Below are 19,638 nucleotides of genomic sequence, written 5' to 3'. Positions count from 1 at the left end.
ATGCATGAGCTGACCCAGAGTGGCGGGCGTATCTGTTCTCGCTTCGGCGAGCGCGGCTTCGGCCGCTTATCTGTTTTTTTTTGAGCAGCGTCCGCTTCGGCGGACGCAGTTGTTGCTGCGACGCGCGTCTTTCCTTTCCTCTCTCTCCTTCCTCTGATCTTTTAACTCTCCTCTATCTGCACGTGGCAGCGGTGGTGGCTTGGCTCGAGCCAGTAGCAGGCCCGTGCAATTTCCTTTTCATCCTTCTCTCAGTCACAACAACAACAACAACGAGCTGACCCAGAGGGGGCCAGCCCTTACAAATACTAGGTGGAGGTCCCTAGTTCGGGACCCCAGTGGCATCGGCCGCCGCCCAGGCTCGCGCGACCAAGGCCCGTTGGGCCTGCAGGTCAGAGCAGCCGAGCAGGGTCGCCTCCCAGTCCTCCCGGGTTGGGTTGGGGTGAGGGGGGATAGCAGGGTTGGAGGGGCAGGCCCACACCATGTGGTAGATGTCCGAAGACTTCTCCGCACAGTGCGGACAGCTGCCCGAGAAAGAAGGGTCGAAGTGTTTCAGAGCTACCGGGCACAGCAAAGTATTAGTATACAGGCGGAGCAGAAGCCGCTCCTCCGCCTTTGACAGACCTTTACACGGGCGGGGATAAAGACCATGGCCAGATTGATAGAGTAAAACGATGTCTTTGAAGGTGTAAGCTGGAATAAATTCGAGTTCCTGATCGTCAGGGTCGGAGGGGAATGTCCGGTGAGAGAGCGCGCGGGCGGCGGCGTCAGCTGCCTCATTTCCCTCAAGGCCCATGTGAGCGGGAGCCCAAACGATACGCCGGTGCGCGGGGTCACCGGTGTAGACGCTGTTTTGAAGAATGCGGTAGGCTAGATACGGTACCCAGCCCTGCTCGACGTTCCGACATGCCCATTCGTGACCAGCCGGATTTTATATTCGGCTCCCTACCTCCACCTACGCAAATGCGATGAGAATGCCTTAGAAGTAGTTCTCCGCAAGATTTATAAGAGAGCGCTCGACCTCCCCATAACGACGTCCAACAAGCGTCTCCTCGGTCTGGGGATGACCAACACCTTTGGGGAGTTACGAGAAGCTCATCTTAACAATCAATACTTGCGCCTAAGCAAAACACCTGCGGGGAGCCGCCTTCTGACCCGCTTACACATATCCTACGCAACACATACAGAAGAACGGGTCCGCATCCCTGAAGCCTGGCGCTTTGCACTCCAGGTGCGACCCCTTCCGAAGAACATGACTGCAGACACCCATGATGGTCGCCGTCTCGCGCGGGCGGAGGCTATTTCTCAACAATATGGCCATAAGCCAGGTGTCTTCTATGTGGATGCGGCCGGCCCACACCATGGGGGTTGGTACACGGCGGCCGTCATCCACCAAAACACTACAGTTCAGGGCCTTACTTTCCGTGCCCCAAACATTACATTTGCGGAAAAGATCGCCATTGCACTGGCCGCCGCAGATCCAGAGTCCCGAGTCATTATTACGGACTCCAGGGGCGCCTGCCGCAATATTGAGCAAGGGTATATTCCAGACCGTGCTTTCAAAATTCTCCACGCATGCGAATACACAGGGTTTCCGACCCATCGTACCATCGTGTGGGCTCCGGCTCATGCGGGTCTTGAGGGGAACGAGGCAGCAGACGCTGCCGCCCGCGCGCTTACTCACCGGGCGTCGCCTCATCCGCAGCCTGATCCGGAATTCAATTTCAATCCGGCCATCACCTTTAAAGAGATCACCTCTCTTTATCAAAATTTTCATGGTCTCTATCCCCCTCCCTGTAAAGGCCTCACCAGGGTGGAGGAGCACTGGCTTCTCCGCCTCTATACCAATACTGTACTGTGCCCGGCAGTACTTAAGCACTTCAATTCTTCTTTCTCGGGCGCGTGCCCACACTGTGAGGAGGAGTTTTCGGACACCTACCACATGGTGTGGGCATGCCCTTCCAATCCTGCCTACCCACCCCACCTCCACCCCACTCGAGAGGACTGGGAAGCTGCCCTGCGCGGCTGCTCCGAACTCCATGCCCAACAGGCATTGGTAGCCAGAGCCCGGGCCGCTGCGGAAGCTACAGGGATCCCGGACTAGGGATCCCTCCTAGTGTTTGTAAGGGGCGGGCCCTTCCGGCTCGCCCCATCGACCTCTCACTGTAAATAGAAATAAAAGTTTTCCTCCTCCTCCTCCTCCTCCTCGCGAGTCGGAAATAATTGTTTTTGAATTGGAATCAGATGCAGCCAACGCAATGGCGACCTCCTCCGCGTGTGTTATGTCACGGGCTCGGAAAGTAAGGCCGTTCACTGTTTTGGATTGGTGGACGACTGCGGCTGTGTGCCATCCCCCATGGTGGGGGCCTGAGGCATCCACGTAGAATACGCCGGGTTTCCATCCATAGTGGCGGGCCAGGGCTTCCGCCCGCGCCAGGCGCCGGCCATTATGGTCCTCACGGTTCATGTTCGCGGGAAGAGGGCGCACGTGGAGGGCGCATCTCCACTGGGATGGAATACGTACGCGCTCTTCCATGAGAGTGGTATGTTGGATGTGTAGCCGGGCAAGGAGGCGGCGACCCGACGATGTCTTCGAGGGACGTGTGTATTGGTTAGTCAAGTGGGCTTCCCGGAGCTCCCGAAATGTGTTCACCATGCCTAGGCCCAGGAGGCGCTTGTTGGAGGTGGTCACGGGGAGGCCTAGAGCCCGCTTAATAATTTTGCGGAGGATGACTTCGAGTGAATCCTCGTCTTGCTTCCGCAGGTGTAGGTATGGAGTCGAATATAGAATTCGACTGGTTACAAATGCATGCGCCAGCCGCAAGGCGTCCTTACATCGTAACCCCCCGCGCTTGTTAGAAACCCGGCGGACCAAGCGGCCCACCTGGTCCCCCACCTGACGGAGTTTGGCCAATGTTGTTTCTGACCATCTGTCTTGATGTATAAAGAGCCCCAGTACCCGGACTTCGATATTTTCAGGCAGGCACGAGGAGCGTAGAGCTACGTGTCAGCAAACCGAGGTGTTGAGGAAGACACCGTAGCACAAGTCTGGTCGTCTAAGCGTGGAAGTAGCAGCTGCCGGACGTTGGGTTCGAGGTGCCAGAGACCTTGGATCACCGACGCAAGACCATTAAGCCTCATTCAAGCATGGAGGTGGCAGCCGTCAGCCTTTGGGTCTGTGCTGCCGTGGACTCCTCTTGAATCTACGACGCAGGCTTACTGCGATCGCCACTTTGCTGCCACGGCTTCCTGGGATAGGCTGCACAAGCCTACGGTGTTTGCGGAACGCTGTCAACAGAACCTGGCTACAGTTTTCCTGCTGCAGCTGCTCAGTTCTTGGGGGCGGCTGACAGGAGTTCGTCAGCGTCTCCCGTATCCAGCTCCGTTCCTCATCTCCTGGCTCTCTACCATCGCCTTCCTGAACGCAACGCCAGCGACGCATCGCAATTCGCCAACCCGCGTCAGTAATACCTGCAAGGCATTCCCGCACCACCTGGGACACTTTGTAGCCGGTGAACTCTCTCCTTTTTATCTGTTGTGTTTTACGCGTGCCTAGTGTGTGTTTTCCTTAGTGTTTTCGCTTCTTCTATTGGCTCCCTTTCCTTTAAAATATAAACACGGCTTCGTTTTGCTTTGTTTGATTTCTTTGTTCCTTTCTTCGAATCTGCACGTGAAAGCTTGCCCCTTCACCAGTCGGGGACGCGTCACCCCGATTCGCGACATAATGCAAGAGGCGCCCGTGTGCTGTGCGATGTCAGTGCACGTTAAAGATCCCCAGGTGGTCGAAATTCTTCCGGAGACCTCCACTACGGCACCTCTTTCTCTCTCTCATCTTTCACTCCCACCTTCCTCCCTTCTCTTACGGCGCGGTTCAGGTGTCCGCCGAGATATGTGAGACAGATACTGCGCCATTTCCTTTCCTAAAAACCAATTTACCAATTTACCAATTTATTTACTACGAGCCAAATCGAGCATTCGCAAAACTGCCTAGAAATTCTAATCATTCCTCCACTCCTTCGTAACATGCATCCCATATTCAACATTGAAAGGAGGGAGAAGAGAGCGGAAGCACTAATCAGACGCTTCAATCCGACGGACAGCAAGTCAGTTGCGTACGTGGACGCGGCAAGTCGGGTGCGGCGGTCGCCTCAGTGGTCGATGGCCGCGGTGCCCCCGTGTCGGCAGCCACCATTGGAAGCCACAACGAGGAAACAGCTGAAGAAGTTGCGATAGCGCTCGCTTGTGTTGGAACGGAAGCCAATTTTATAATTAGCCATAGCAAAACGGCCATCTATAATTCTGGAAAGGGTAGGGTCTCGCCGAAAGCGGCAAGGCTTCTGGCCAGTAGACGGCTAAGCACAAATATTAGCCTAATTTAGACTCCCGCCCACGCATCCGTTCCTGGCAACGACGCGGTTCACGAGTTAGACAGAGCTCTCTACTTCCGGGTAGCTGTGGAGCCGCCCGACTGCCGGAACGTGGACGAGCGTCTGCAAAATTATACGGAGATTGTCAAAGCTATATACTAAAGAGGAGACTGTGGCCACCACCGGATAAAAGTCTAAACAATAGGGAAGCAACCGCCTGGCGGTGCCTCCAAGCTGGGAACTTCGTAAACCCGGTCGGGGCATATCATGTTCAGAGAGATAACAAAGAAAACGATCAGTGCAAGCGCTGTGGGGCAGAGGGACCCTCGACCGCAAATCTGGGAATGCGCTAGCTCCCCAGTGGCTAAAGCAAATATAAATTCTAGATAAACCTGGGAAGCGCTGCTGCGGAGCGAGGCCCCTGTTCCACAGCAACAAGCAATCTGCCTGGCGGAAGAAGCCGCGAGGAATCAAGACCGCTTCGCCTGCATCTAATCGCACAGGTCCCGGCCCCCGTCACCCAGGTCTGCGTGTTGGGGACAGGGATTTGGGGGCCTCCTTATCTGGTTGAAAATAAAGATATCATCATCATCAGAGGCAGTCAAAGAGGTACGGAAAACGCTTTCGCCTCTACGCACATTGGACAGTCAAAGTGCCCCTTGAATTTTGCCTGGCGGATCTTTAACCCCGTAGGCTAGAGCTTCTCAATACTTGGAAGGAGCGCGAAACCCTGCTGCGCTCCGGGGACACTGTCGTGCAGACCATCTCTACTGACTGGGCTGCCAGCCTAATGGACCGCAGCAACACAAACGCTTGAGTCGAGTGGGGGCATGAGGAGGCCCCGGAGCCTCCGTACTCCAAACTCACCTGTTCGTTAATAAGTTTTTGACGACAACGACAACTCCACGGCCACGTGCTTGAAAGCGGGATTTAGGTGGGAACCGTACTAACCCAGGGAGCCAGTTATGCTCCTTTCTTTCCTCAAAACCAACGGAAGTGGGGGGGGGGGATGGTTAGTTTGGCTACTGAGCCGCAGTATCCGAAGTGCCGGCCAGAGCGCGCGCTTGTCCGGCGGTAAGTGCTGTTGTTGTGACTGAGAGAAGGATGAAAAGGAAATTGCACGGGCCTGCCCACTGGGTCGAGCCAAGCCACCACCGCTGCCACGTGCAGATAGAGGAGAGGTAAAAGATCAGAGGAAAGAGAAAGAGGAAAGAAAAGACGCGCGTCGCAGCAACAACTGTGTCCGCCGGAGCGGACGCTGCTCAAAAAACAGATAAGCGGCCGAAGCCGCGCTCGCCGAAGCGAGGACAGATACAGCGTCAATGCCGCCTTTTATATTGCTTTATGGAGGGTCGACGCTTTCTTTTTTTCAAGGAGGGGGGGGGGGGGGGGGGAGGGAAGGGAGGGGGGCCCACGTTAGCTGCGACACGCTCTTTGCTCGCCGCGCATCGGGTAGCGTGCGTTTTCCGAATGCGGAGACGAGTTTGCGCCGGATCGTTGTTCCTTATAGCCGAGGCGTGCGGCCACGGTTGTTGGTTTTATCTGAGGCGGAGTGCCGTAGCCCTAATATAAACTTTGACGGTAGGCTGCACAGCATTCGTATAAGTGCGGCTGTTATAAGTGGGCTCGACTGTACAGTGGTGACTCCTGCTCTGAGATAGGGGCGAATACTAGCTTTTAACGCGATACCGAAATGAGTCTTGTTCAGCGGAAACTATGTCGTCATTGTCGTCCTCGGCGGCAGCGGCGGCGGCGAGAACGAAAAATTCCCAAAGCAGGTGGCCCATCTGCCCCATAGGTTATGTGACCTTGTGATATCGTCATAACCTGCCCACCGTAGCAGGTGGAAACCGGCCAGCTGGACTGTGAGAAAACTGCCCACCATGGCAGCTGGTAGCTATGTGATTGATTGGTTTCCGGCCAACGTGGGTCCCACAAGCCCCATATGTGGCTGTGTTTGAACCAGCCACCTGCCGGTGCATTGACCCATGCCTTAACTGCGGCGCCAGTAGTGGTACGAGGACTCTCGGCGATGTACGAATGCAGTTAAGAATCACCAAGTCAGCGTTTATGGGCATGCTGCCAGAACATCGGGGACAAAGGAGGAGGACTTGCATGGGAGGATTCTCTAACACTATCTCTCTGTACTCTTTGAGACAGGTCAAGTGTTATGTGATGGCGAAAGAGTGGACATCACCCTTGTCTGCGAAGTGATACGCAAAATGGGACCGAAGCCCCTTAAGGAACCTGTTAACACTGTCACTTCATAACCTTAAGGCGGAGCTTAAGTGTCCCATCTAGGTTTTCTCTTTCGTTCATTACCGATCTTCACGTGCTTCAACCAGCTTTAGGCGAGAGCATAAGGTGCTCCTTTCCTGAACTCTCACAAATCGGAACAGCGCAAGAAAACACAACTGAGTAACCAAAAATTCAGAATCGGCAAATCCCTACGTTATTCTTCTTTCCATGTATGGCGTATATTGGCAGGTAGGGAAGCTGTCATGGCTCAAGCTGCTTCGCCAAAATGCACTGAAACCTATAAGGACAATCAGCACCACGACCTCCAAAGCGCCCTCCACAAAAGGGAGAACGATATTACCTCGCCCTCATACCTCCCTCTTCGCGGCTGGCTAAAAAATAAGCTGGCACACCTAAGCAAGATAATTGCTAATACAGGATAGGAAGCTCGCATACATATGTGTGCACTACATGTGTTAGCAGGAAGTAGCTTAGCCATTATCAGGCTCCGCTGCGGAACGGAAGGATGGTGGTTAGAATCCTATCGTGCAGAAAGATTTTTTTTCTGATCTGACTAGAAATGCGTGACACCTCTGCTTACAACCTTCTGTCGACAATGATGAGGCATTAAAGGCTTTTGCCTTACAATACTTTTGAAGAATGAATCTTTCCAATAACGGCTCGCCACTGGAATGCCCTAGCTGCTGATGCTGTTGAATGTGGAAGTGTGTCATCATTCTCCCGCGCGCTTTCTATGGAACGTGCTCACCCTATTGTTACTTGCTTAAATCTTAAAACGCTTAACACACTATATCATAGAGTAAAGAAATGCACGCTAGCGCCATCACATATAAATAAGGTAGTGCACTTATCAAAACCAAGAACCTCATTTATTTTACATTGCATATGAAACTCCGCAAGCAGTCTGAAATTTATTTTGTGCTCAAAAAGCTTTAGAATGTCAGCATGGCAGCAATAGCAGCAGTCCGTGTATGAAAGAAGATTTAGCCACAAACTACAACACATTGCTATTTATAAAATTGCCGTTGGACATAAGGTAGAAAAATAGTTCTAATGCCCAGCCTATCTATCGCCCACAGTCTCATCAGGCAAAATTTTTGATGCGTCGGCAATTTGTTCAAACCAAAGCCATATCGCCTCAAATATCTGGGAGCAAGCGAAGGGCTGAATTCTTCATCGGTGCTTCCCCTCCTTCAGCTACCATGTTTTTTCCGCATACTTGTCTTCCATCCTCGTCGTATCCGGAGAAGAGGTGAAAGTACCATTCATGCCGCTTTTCACGACAGGGGTTGACTTGTTCTGAAGTGGAGCAGAATGAACCCGCTGGCGACCTTCATCCTGTTTTGAAGCGAGGACCAGCCCGGAGAATGGAAAATATCCTGGTCGTCCAAGTCCGAAGCCTTCTTCGTTCCACCAGACAACACGTACCGGAATGGGAGCACGCGAACTAGCCAGCCCGCTTGCGTTGGCCAAAGGCCTGCGTTGTTCGTCGCTGTGGGCGATAGATACAGGCACCGCTTCTGCTTGTTGCGGATGGACAGCTGTTCTGGACCTCAGCAAGTCATGGCGGTTTCCACTTGAAACTGTGGTACCACGGCCAGGAGTTGCAGCTTTCCTGTCGCTGGCAGTGCCGTGTTTACCAATGTCCGAGTAACGACCGTCAGTGCTTTCCTCGCTGCCTGTCTCCCCGGAATGCAGCGTGAACACCAGGGCCAAGACGCCGACTGCTGTGAGCGCCACAATGAGGATAGACAGTCTCACGAGCCACATGGGAGACCTGCGATGACGCAGTGGCCTGGATATAGCCTAAGCCAGAAAGAAACAAATGTGGCATGGGTTGTACCCCTTATATAGAGTAAATACTTCTACACCAATAGGTCACAAGAGTAACAGCCTTTACTCCGTGAAACTAGCTTCAAAGGCCCATAAGCCGCAGTTTGTCCCCACAAGAACAGTTGGACTCCGGCACTATGAGCTGTAGTTTGCAACACTCCATCCATTTTCTTGGCTGATAGCATGTATGCGCTTTGGCACTATTCTCAGTACCTAAGCTATTAGCATGCTACTGTCAGCAACGAATGAAACGCAAAGAAAACTGAGGTGGAAACACAAAAACACCAACTTATTAGCTCCTAGAAAAGTAATACAAGCTAGGTGAAATAACACTTCTGAAGAACAGTTTTCGCGCCTTCGAACTTAAAATAACCTGTGCTAGTATTGAGCTTCTCCTGGCTCAGAGCTTCTTGTATTGTTGTTAGTTGGTCAGTTTTCTCTTTCACGTTTCATTTCTTGCTGATAGTACAGTGTTGATGAGCTGCCGAGGTGGCCCAGTGGTTATGGTGCCGGGTTGCTGACGCGAAATACGCGGGTTAGATCCCGGCCCCGGTGGTCGCATTTCAATGAAGACGAAATTTTAAACGCTCGCGTACTATGCGATGTCAGTGCACGCTAAAGAACCCCCTATGGTTGAAATTTTCCGGAGCCCTCCACTACAGCGTCCCCCTGGACGTTAAACCCCATAAACCATAACAACCGGTACGGTGTGGACGGTATGGTGTAAGGAGTGATTCGGAGCAGAATGATACGGCATTACGGTATGGTATGGATGGCATGGTATGACATGCTAAGGAATGGAATGGTGGAGTATAGTACGATGCGGTGTCGTATGATATGGTATTACGGTATAGTAGGGTACGAATGATATGGCAAAGAAAGGTGTGGTAAGGTAAAATATGGTATGATATGGTAAGGTATGCTAAGTTTAACGTCCAAAATCTCTTTGGGAGGCCGTCCTCGAGGTCGCCGGATAAATTTCGGTCACCTGAGTTTCTTCAACGTTCACTGCCATGGCGAGAAAGAGAGAAAAAACTTTATTAAGGCAAGTGTGTTGACACCCCTTGGGTCCCTGGACCACCGCACGGTCCGCACTGTACTTCGAAACGTTCATTTGGTGTTTGTTCATGACCTCGGCACCCCGAATCACTGCAGCAAGCTCCGATGTCGGGTCCAGAGACGAGAGCACGACCTCGCAGTCCTCCCAACTTGATAACGCAGGCTGTCCCTGCGGGGGAGGATCAGCAGGGCAGCCGAAAAGGATGTGGGAGAGTGTGGCGTGAGGGTCGCCGCACAGGGAGCATGCAGGGGAAGAGCCACAGTAGTGAGATAGCAGCTGAGGGGATGAGAGAGAGGGGGTCTGGAGGCGTCTCCAGAGGATCTGTCGGGAGTGGGTAAGGGAGGGGTGTGGAGGAGGGTAAGACCGACGGTCCAAGCGGGGCATTTGCGTGAGCTCTGCAGAGGTGTGCGCCCGTTCTCTCGAGAATCCCGGATCGAGGCTGTGCTGAGCCAGGCAAATCAAACCCCGGGCCAATTTATCGGCAGGCTCGTTTCCTGGATTCCCTGAGTGAGCCGGCTCCCACTGGAGCTCTACCCTGCGTGGTAAGTTTTTGGCGAGATTGTTCAACAACTCCCAAGCAGGGGCTTGAATCCTGCCTCTCACGGCGTTGAACAGAGCCGTTTTCCAGTCGCTAAAGATGTAGTTTGCATTGGAATGTAGAAAGGCTAGGGCGATGGCGGTTTCCTCTGCCTCCTCAGGCGTAGAGCCCGAGGGAAGGCGGTGTGGGAGGAACTGTGCTAGGGCTAGATGGTAGCCAACTGCTACAGCTTCATGCGTTGTGCACGCGGCGTCTACCCAAATGGCGTCCTCGGCTTGTCCGTAATACTTGCGAAGGGCCATAGCGCGAGCAGTGCGACGAAGGATGTGGTATGGGGATGAACGTTCTGAGGAAGGGGTTTAACAACGAGGGGGTATGAATGTATCGAGGAATGGCGATAAGGGATGACTGATTAGCAGGAATTTTGATGCGAAGGTAAGCGACTTTATGCCTACCAATTGCGCTCGCGGCAAGTCTGCGTCTGAAGGTGCGCGTCTACTAGTTGCTGAAAGATGTTATGCATGCCTGGCAAAGCACACACATCGGCGTGCTCGCAATATGTCGCCGTTGTAAAACGTCGACCTTGGGCTAAACAACGAAACACTACAGCCACCAAGCGACCGCGGCTGGCCTAAAGGTTTCTTCGGCCAGGAATGCAACTGTGGAATGAGACACAGAAGGTCCTAATTCACCTTGTATCCACCCTCCTCGCCCTATATCAATGTGAGTTCCAGGCACTTCATTTTGATGACCACTTTTGTCTCAGGTTCCTTGAAAAATCTGAGCAAGCTTCAAAAAGGTTTTGGCCAAAAAAAGACTCTGTTGCATAAAAGCAATGGAAAAGCTAGAACCTTAGCCAAAAATTGCGACCGAAAAGAAAGTAGCCTCACGATATCAATGAAATTCGCAGGTAGTCGTGGTGTACAGCTCAACTGCTCTTGCGGCGTTTCGCTGCCGATATCCCCCCCCCCCCCCCCCCGCTCTCAGAGAAAAAAAAAACATGCGTCGGCCTTTTCGTGTACGTTCAAAGCACAGCTCTCAGTTATGTCGAGACTCTTTAATGAGGCATATCGAAAAGCCCACTGCTTGGATGTAATGAGCAAAATTCTATAAAAATTATTTATTGCCATTGTAACAATTTTTATCCACTCCTGATTTGAAATCTAAAAGTAGGGCTTCCGATCAGAGCTTGTAAATGCCGACGCCTAACAGTTTTGTGAGCCATGCGGCTGCTTGCAATGTGTTACCCAGGGTTGGTTTCTTAATATGGTCTATTTTTACTCTTTTCAAACCAAATCAAATCACCTTTATTTTCAACATTTTTACAATGTTGACGGTCTCCCAGGAAAAAAGCTGTAGTAACAGCTTGACGAGGCCTGGAAGCCGGCGGCAGACAGCAGTGACAGCGGTACAATAAAAATTACACACAAGATACCGATTGCTATTACACACGGTCACACACATTTTATCACGGTCACATTTTATCACAGATTTTCAAAAATAAGAGGTGAAGTAAATTAATCAAAAAAGATATTGAGATGTTATACAAAAGCCAGGGTTAACATGCACATAAAACTGCAAAAAAAAAACGATAATTGCACATATGAGAGGTTAAACTACCATGTGTATGTTTTTATTGAGGAAGTTACCATTTTACGCCAGAAACAGCAAACACGGGTCACTCCAGAAACATTGAACGCAAAATCTTACGGGTTATTCCAGCCTTATTAAAGCTAGATAGACTGATCTGATTTAGTAACACTGGCACTGTATAGCTTAATGACTGGAGAAGGTAATTAGTTCGGTGGTGTGGAATCAACCATTTTTCAGGGGCACGTGTTTTCGAAATATTACAGCGCAACGTTGCACCTGAGAGTGAGAGAAGGAATTCTTTATACATTTCGTTAGCAAAATAAAAGTGGTAGAGGAAGCGGTAACTATAAAGAGACTCAATATTAATGACATGATGCTGACGAAATAGCGCGGCTGAAGGATGTAATATGGCACATTGTTTATGCAACGCGTGGCTTTTTTTTCTAGACGAAGAAGTGTACCGACGTTTTTTTTTTTTGTAGTCATTCCCCATACTAGTGCGCAATAGTTAAGGTGTGAACGGAACAGTGCGTGGTAAACTTGTAGTCTAATGGACATCGGGAGGAGGTCACGGGTTCGAAATAAGGCACCTACAGCAGATGAGAGCTTTTTAGCCATTTGCTCAACATGACTGCAATATGTCATCGTACTAGAGAATATGACACCAAGTATTTTATGTTCTTTAACGATATCTATTTCATTTCGTCCCAATTTTAGCTCACGACTAGAGGCCAAGCGTTTGTTCTTAGGCACAAATAAAATTGCTTATGTTTTCTTTCTCTATTATTTTTAAGCAAACCATGTTCTTGAAACCATGTTCTTTGTGTTTTAAAATAAGTACTTGTCTCATGATCAGACAACGGATGGGAAAACAGGGGCTCGTTACGACATACATGACGAAAGCAAATAGTCACCGCAAACAAGAATAGAGGATGTTATTTTTTTCAACTTGTTGTGCTGATTAATTAAAAATATATGGCGTAAGTATTTGATACCTTATAAAAAAGTGAAAACAAAGCACAAGAAAAAACAACCACATTTCGCCGGTGGCCTCAGAAACCACGACCTCGGAATTTAGCGTCCAGTACTCTACCCACCGAACTACGGCGACGACTGCCCAATTTTCTGCTTTCGGGGGTATTTACGTGCGGTTTAACCGAACCTTGAGAATGTTCACCAACGCCACAGGCTTTCATAGCGGCGGACATAGTACGTCCTGTAATATCGCGAGTGCCACGTAGGCGGGTGATCGACCGGTAAGGGCGGAAGCTGTGCGAGAACCACCTTCTCATACCTTTGGCATCAAGAATGCCAGAATAGAGGCCCTCGTTAAGTACTGAGCACACAAGGCATGGGAAAAAGAGGGACTCGTTACGACATACATGACGGAAGCCAGCAGTCACCGAAAGTAAGAAGCATGTTGGATTTTTTGAAAATAATTTGTGGCCTTAATCAATGGGAGAATATACTGTAATTATTTTAAAGATAATTTATTGAAAATTCCAGGACCGAAGCAGTGGCGTCAAGGCTGCCAGATTCGAGGCAGTCGTTAAGCTATTCAGCAGAAAGGAAAGGCAAAATAGGTGTTCGTTAATACAGGACGCACTACACCCTCCCTCATAGACGAGAGTGGCGCTGATGAACACTCTCAAAGTTCGATTATTCTACGTGTAAATACCCCCGCCAGCAGAATATAAAACAGCCGTCGCCGTAGTTCGGTTCGTAGAGCACCAGACGGAAATTTGCATGTCGTGGATTCGGACCCTATGGGAGCCCCATGGTTGTTTTTTGTTCTGCTTTGCTATCCATTGTCTTTACGGCATCAAATCATCCCACTATTAATTTCTAATTAGTCAGCACAACAAATTGACAAAAAAACACATCCACTATGCTGCTTGGTTGCTATGACTATCGGCTTCCGGCGTGTTGTCTCATTAGATACTTTAAATTCCCTAAAGCGAATGCAAGGCTCCCATTCATCTTTAATCTACTTAACGTAGGGCGTAAAAATAATTCAAATCAATATATTTCGCTTGGATCCCGACTCACCAGCGCCGCCGCTTCGGATTTGCTGAAAGTCCACTCGTACTGCGCGAGAACGCGTGCGTGCAGTCGTCCGGGCTCAGACTGGGCGATGAAAAAGTGCGCGAAAGCTGACTTCGCCTTTCCTCAAGCTTGTTGGAAATCACCTCCAGCGAATCAGCTCGCCGATCCCCATAGATGGCGCCCGTAGCCGAAGGTTCGTCCTTTAGGGCAAGGGCGGCTTACGGGCACTCGGTAAGCGGCATCTCTTCCTCGTCTCTAGCAGTCAGCGGTACGAGATCGGAGGCCGTGGAGAGGCTCTTCTTGTTCTGCTGCTGCAGTAGCAAACAGACAAATGAAAAGCTGTATCATCTATGTAGACAAATCGGGTAGACATGCAGAGATATCGTGTTCTACCATACTCTAGCGAATACCGTCAATCAGCTTCGACCTTGGCGCCTAAATGAAGTCGCAGCAAAACAAGTACTTCCATAGCAATTCTAGGTACCACTTCTGTCAGAATATGTGACAACTATCACTATTACTTACATTACTCCCCGCCGCGATGGCTCAGTGGTTACGGCGCTCGGCTGCTGACCCGAAGGACGCGGGTTCGATTCCGGCCGCAGCGGCTGAATTTCGATGAAGGCAAAATCCTAGAAGCCCGTGTGCTGAGCGATGTGAGTGCACGTTAAAGAACCCCAGGCGGTCGAAATTTCCGGAGCCCTTCACTACGGCGTCCCTCATAGTCTGAGTTGCTTTGGGACGTTAAGCCCCAATAAACCAACCAAACTTATATTACTCGTGCGTCTTCGGCACATTCGAAGCGGCATTCGTTCAGTAATTAATAAGGGCTACGTATAAGAGCTGAGTTTCAGAGAGAACGCTGGTGCAAGGTTGCACCGCTGTAGTTCGAGGCAACAAGCACCCTTAACTTCGTCTACTTCAAGCCACTTGCAAACTCTGCTGTGATAGATCCATCGTGGCAGAACTGTCACAACGAATAGCAGCAAATTGAGAAAGTAGATTGACTAACAGCCGCAGTTACTTTGCCGCAGCAATGTCATGTCCTTTATATCCCTCCTCTTCCCTCCTTCCATAACGTACTGTCTACTCCCGCTGATACCGTTTATCACAGCTATGCTGGCAATTTGGATCCAGGCCGTGCCGTTCTTGCTTCGTAAAGACATTGAGAACAGCTGCAATTAATGTTAACAAGTAAGTCTAATCACTGTGGCGTCATCAAAGGCGACGAAACATTTGCGCGCATTCGGCAATAATGTGACAGTACAAACGACTGCAGAATGTTTGACAAATGTTCACATGGTACCCTACAAATCCATGTTATGCTGGGCCTTCAACTAGAAGCAAGTCCCAAATATATTCCTATTAGTGCAAGTCCGCTTCCACGAAATGATTGACTGATAAAGGAGCTACCGCAGGGTTGCTGCTGCGGCAGCCAGACTTTTTATTTGGAGTACCATACGGCCCAAATTAATACAGGCATATTCTGCAACATGAGCAAGCATTTTGTCTCGACCGCTCGAGCATTTTGTCTCGACCGGCGAAGAAGTCTTACCATTGTGCGTTTTCTTCTACAGCGACCAGCACTGAGAGATGTGCTTAGAGAGCTGTTCTCGAGACTGCTGTGCCCCCGTAAAACGGCGCCCGGATGCGCCAGTACTGCTTCTTTTTCTCACAGTTGCGCCACCTAGAGGCAGGAAAGCGATTGAAATCCTGTGCTGATATCTGTAGGGGCATACCACCACAGGATACACTCTTATGTCGTAGCGTGAATATTTTTATTGACAACCTTGAAACTTTCTTGCATAAAAACCCATCAAGCATGGAAGAAATAAAAAGGAAACTATTCCGGCCTCATTTGGCCATTTTAACCTCCCGTTATATTTTTAAACTAGGTGGCTCCACAGATGCATTGCAGTAGCCCAAATCCCAATTCCGACGTCCCAAAGGCATATCGCCAGAATGTTTGGGTATGCGTAACAGTTTTCCTCAGAAACACTTCCAAGGTGATTTTCGTCAATAACCATCTGAGCATGCTGCCTAAACCAAAACGCGCGCCTAAAAAGCGTTGTAAAAAGTTGCCTCTGATTTTAGCGTAAAAAGGGTAGCAAAAGAGGAATAAATGGAGGATTCCCCCTGCAGGCTGCGCGAACGAAATGGATACTTATCTATTAAAGCAAAATACGTTTCCAGGCATGTTATTTATTACAATGCACCAGTGTTCTATTTATAGAACTTCTTTTTTTACCGAATTTTATTTATTTATAGAACAAGTATTTATAGATCTCTATAACGCAGCATCATATCAATCTCAGGACAATGTTACGCCAGAAGTAGCCGCCTAGGGTTGATGCTAATGGATCTCTTATCCGTTCACATCCAACTCCTACTTTTTTACCTGGTTGAGGTCACATAACGAAGGGTTGCAATAATCAAATCCCGCATGATAGACTAGTTTGTGGCCGATACTGAAGCACCGCATCTGCAATATCCCACATAAATGAGCGATCATCCGCAAGGCCTCAGCGTAGCATGCCGCTTTTACAGAGAGAGGTGTTTAGAAATTAGGCGCATAGCTGTGTTACAGACGCTGTTATGCCGTGCCACTGGCTAGTCTACGCGGCGTCACCGTTCACGGAAAGGATGCTGCTTGCCTCTGTTAATGCGAAAACATTATATGGCCTTAAATTATTCCTCTCTGTGAACTGTACTAATAACTCCAACCTGCTATTCTTGGAGCCTCTGCCATGTCTCCTAATGCTTGGTCTCCAGCCTGCTTCTTTCCTACCTTGACATGGAAGTCACCCATCTGTACACTGCCCAATGTTTTCGCTTTGCTCATTACCAATGCCACGTCTTTATAGATGCTTTCTACTATTTCGAAGAGGAGACCAAAGATCTCATTGAGAAACGTCAAAGATTGAAAGAAACAAATCCCAACTGACAGAGTATAACTGCCAGAGCTATAAAAGTTAATCAATAAGCGCAGGTTAACTGACGTAAGAAAGTTTAATATGGATAGAATCGAGCATGCTCTAAAAAACGGAGGTAGCCTAAAAGCGGTGAAATGGAAACTAGGCACAGCCAAAAATCAGATGTGTGCGTTAAGGGACGAACAGGTTGATGTCAGTAGCAACAGGAAAAAGATAGTTAAAGTAGCCGAAAAGTTCTACATATTTTTATACAGCAGCCGAGCGCCGTAATCACTGAGCCATCGCGGCGGGGAGTAATATAAGTAATAGCGATAGTTTATTTATTTATTTATTTATTTATTTATTTACAGATACCTTACAGGCCTCCAGGGAGGCATTGTGTAAGGGGGGAGCAATATATATGTGCAACAGTAGCTAGAAAAAACCAAAAATGCGTAGAAACAAACACTGTTACGTTCTAAAAGCTGATTACAAATTATCACGACAGTACAAAATACATGCAGAAAAACATTGCATAAAAAAATAGAATATAAATACGGCATAATAGTGACGGAAAAAAAACATGAGCAAATACACAGGAAGGCAAATGGGCTGATAAACAGGGCGTGACAAAAAAAAAAACAAAAAAAAAACAGGCATGACTCGGGCAGAGAAGACGTCCTAGGTGTTATCGATATAATGTTTGACCAGATGATTATGAAACGTGCCGTGGTTGCGCTGCGATGCAATGCAGTTTGTATGATCATTCCATACACATATAGCACGTGGGAGCGGAAAAAAGTTAAAGGCGTGAGTAGTGCCATAAATGCGCGTGTAGCTGAGGTTATTGTGCGATCTGGTTAATGAACAAGAGGGTCGTTGCAGGTGCGATAAAGGTGGCTGAGGGGCATGAATTAATTTGTGCAAGACCTGCAAAATCTGCCTCAAGGACATGAAGACCAGGAGAAGCCTCCATAGCATGTACTTGCAGGCGCGTGGGTCTATTTAAGGCTGGGGCGGGGGGGGGGGGGGGATATGGAGACGCGTCTCTACTCCCTCTGGTTGGCTTCTCCGCGATGCACCCTTCCAAGCCTATTTAGTTGCCTTAACTAGCAAGGGAGGGCGCCGGTGTCGCAGGAACACAAGCACCACGGATGGAGTAATTGCTCCGCGCGCGCGGGGGAGACGGCCCTCTTCGGCTCGGGAAGGGGGACGCGCGCTGACGTTCACGCGCGACGCTCCGCTCTTCGCCGGCGAAGTGAATGGCGAAGCCTCGTGGGGAGGAACGCTCTCCAGAATCTCCTCCCGTCCAACCGTGGAGTAGCCCCTGCCTTAACGTCGGCGAACATTCGCTCGTAACCGTGCTCGTGTTGGTAACTGGCGTAGTTTGTTGGTAACGGGCGTTATTTTCGTTGTAGCAATAAATGCCTTGTTTGTGTCAGCCAGAGTGTCAATCCTTTGTTCCAACACAGGAAGGCCCGCCGTGGTCGGCGTGCGCTCGGTAGCGTACGCGATCATGGGGTGGGGTCCAGGCGGTTTTCAATTGGGTCAGGCGCGATTAAGCGGGGAAAACGTATTTATCTAAAAAGCTCACAGTAGTTATCGCGGTATGCTTTTTGTCTGACATTAAAACACCTGAAATGAGTGCTATTCAGTTATAAGGGGCCATACAGCAAATTGTTGTAAGCATAACAAAAACAAAACTTTCGTTCAATATTGAAGACAGCTGGCATCTACGCTACAAACAGCAGTGGTTGAAAGTACACAAGGGTAGGCTTCAACTTTTATACCGGTCTAAATTTCTATAATTCTCATGCTGTTTAACGATTTCCGAAATATACATGCTGCAGATCAGCTGCGCAGCAACTTGGGGAACATCAGGCAGAAATTGCCTGGCTGAAAAATGAGAATGAAACCTTGAAAAGGCAGCTGGAAGCGGCCGAGAACATAGCTGGTGAGAATTCTGAGATGGCTTCACATTCAGTGTATTTAAATTTCTAATAGCGGCATGAAACATGCTCTTGCAAATATATCTTTCAGAAGCGTGCATTTTTATCTGAACGTACTTTGAGTGGTTTTTTGCTCAGAGGCATATGTGTGCACTGGAACAGTCTGGTGACTCTTTATCGATACTTCACGGGTACAACTGTTCTGTGCCCTAAGCGTACTTTTGCATTGTTGCAGCACGTCGTCCGTTTGAGTTATTCGGTTGTAGCGTAGCATAATTTACTCAAAAGCGTACTGGCGCGAAAAGACGGAGCAAAACACACACAAGTTCGCAAATGTGGACTGCTTTTCCAGGATGAAACAGGCATTAGCTGTGATGACATTTTAACACTTTTAGAATTTTACCTTTCATCGACTCTTGTTTTATTCAACCATCAGTTTTATGTTCAGAGTCCTACCGTTTGCATTGGGTAGTCTCTTGCCCCTATTTTTAGTGACATATTTTTATCGTGTGTTGACAAACGTGTTAATTACCGGCTTTGATTGATCTCAAACGTTGGTATGATATTCAGGTAAGTAGATCACTATCTAATTGTGCTCAACAATCATGTATGTTCGAAACTAAGAACCATTCCTAAAAACATAGTCACCAATTGCAGCAGCGAATCTAATTGGATTCTTTTCAGGAAAGAAGTTGCCCACAATCATAGCCTGCAGTGTCTTGATTTGCAACTTGTGCTTAAGCAGGATGGCCATGTATGTTGGTTCTAAACCTCAGATCATGCGCACATTCCAAGCTAGTCAAGCGAGGAATCTTTGCGACATGCCTGAATGCAGTCCTGAAAAAATCTTGTGATTATGAGATGGCACACAGCTTTGATGCGCAAACAGAACGCATTCACCAAGCTGGGTACCCAAAACACCGATCCACAAGTATTTGTGAGAACCTTCTCAAGAAGCGCAAGCCAACGTTGAAGGGTGATCACGGTCAAAAGAACAAAGAAAATCAAAAACAAACGATAGTTGTGATTTCCTGTATTCATCGGCTATCGCACAATTTGAAGAAATTGGCCAAGAAATATAAAA

At 49.0% G+C, this 19,638-nt stretch overlaps 1 pseudogene; it reads right to left on the bottom strand.

Moving 5' to 3' along the window:
* Window positions 1-5,058: 5,058 nt before the first annotated feature.
* Window positions 5,059-19,308, bottom strand: LOC149338858 (uncharacterized; annotated as a pseudogene).
* Window positions 19,309-19,638: the final 330 nt, after the last annotated feature.

This window comes from Amblyomma mixtum, chromosome 6 (genome assembly GCF_055824585.1).
Source record: "Amblyomma mixtum isolate Tamu chromosome 6, ASM5582458v1, whole genome shotgun sequence".
In the NCBI taxonomy this organism is placed as follows: domain Eukaryota; kingdom Metazoa; phylum Arthropoda; class Arachnida; order Ixodida; family Ixodidae; genus Amblyomma; species Amblyomma mixtum.
This window is presented reverse-complemented; position numbering and strand designations above follow the sequence as displayed.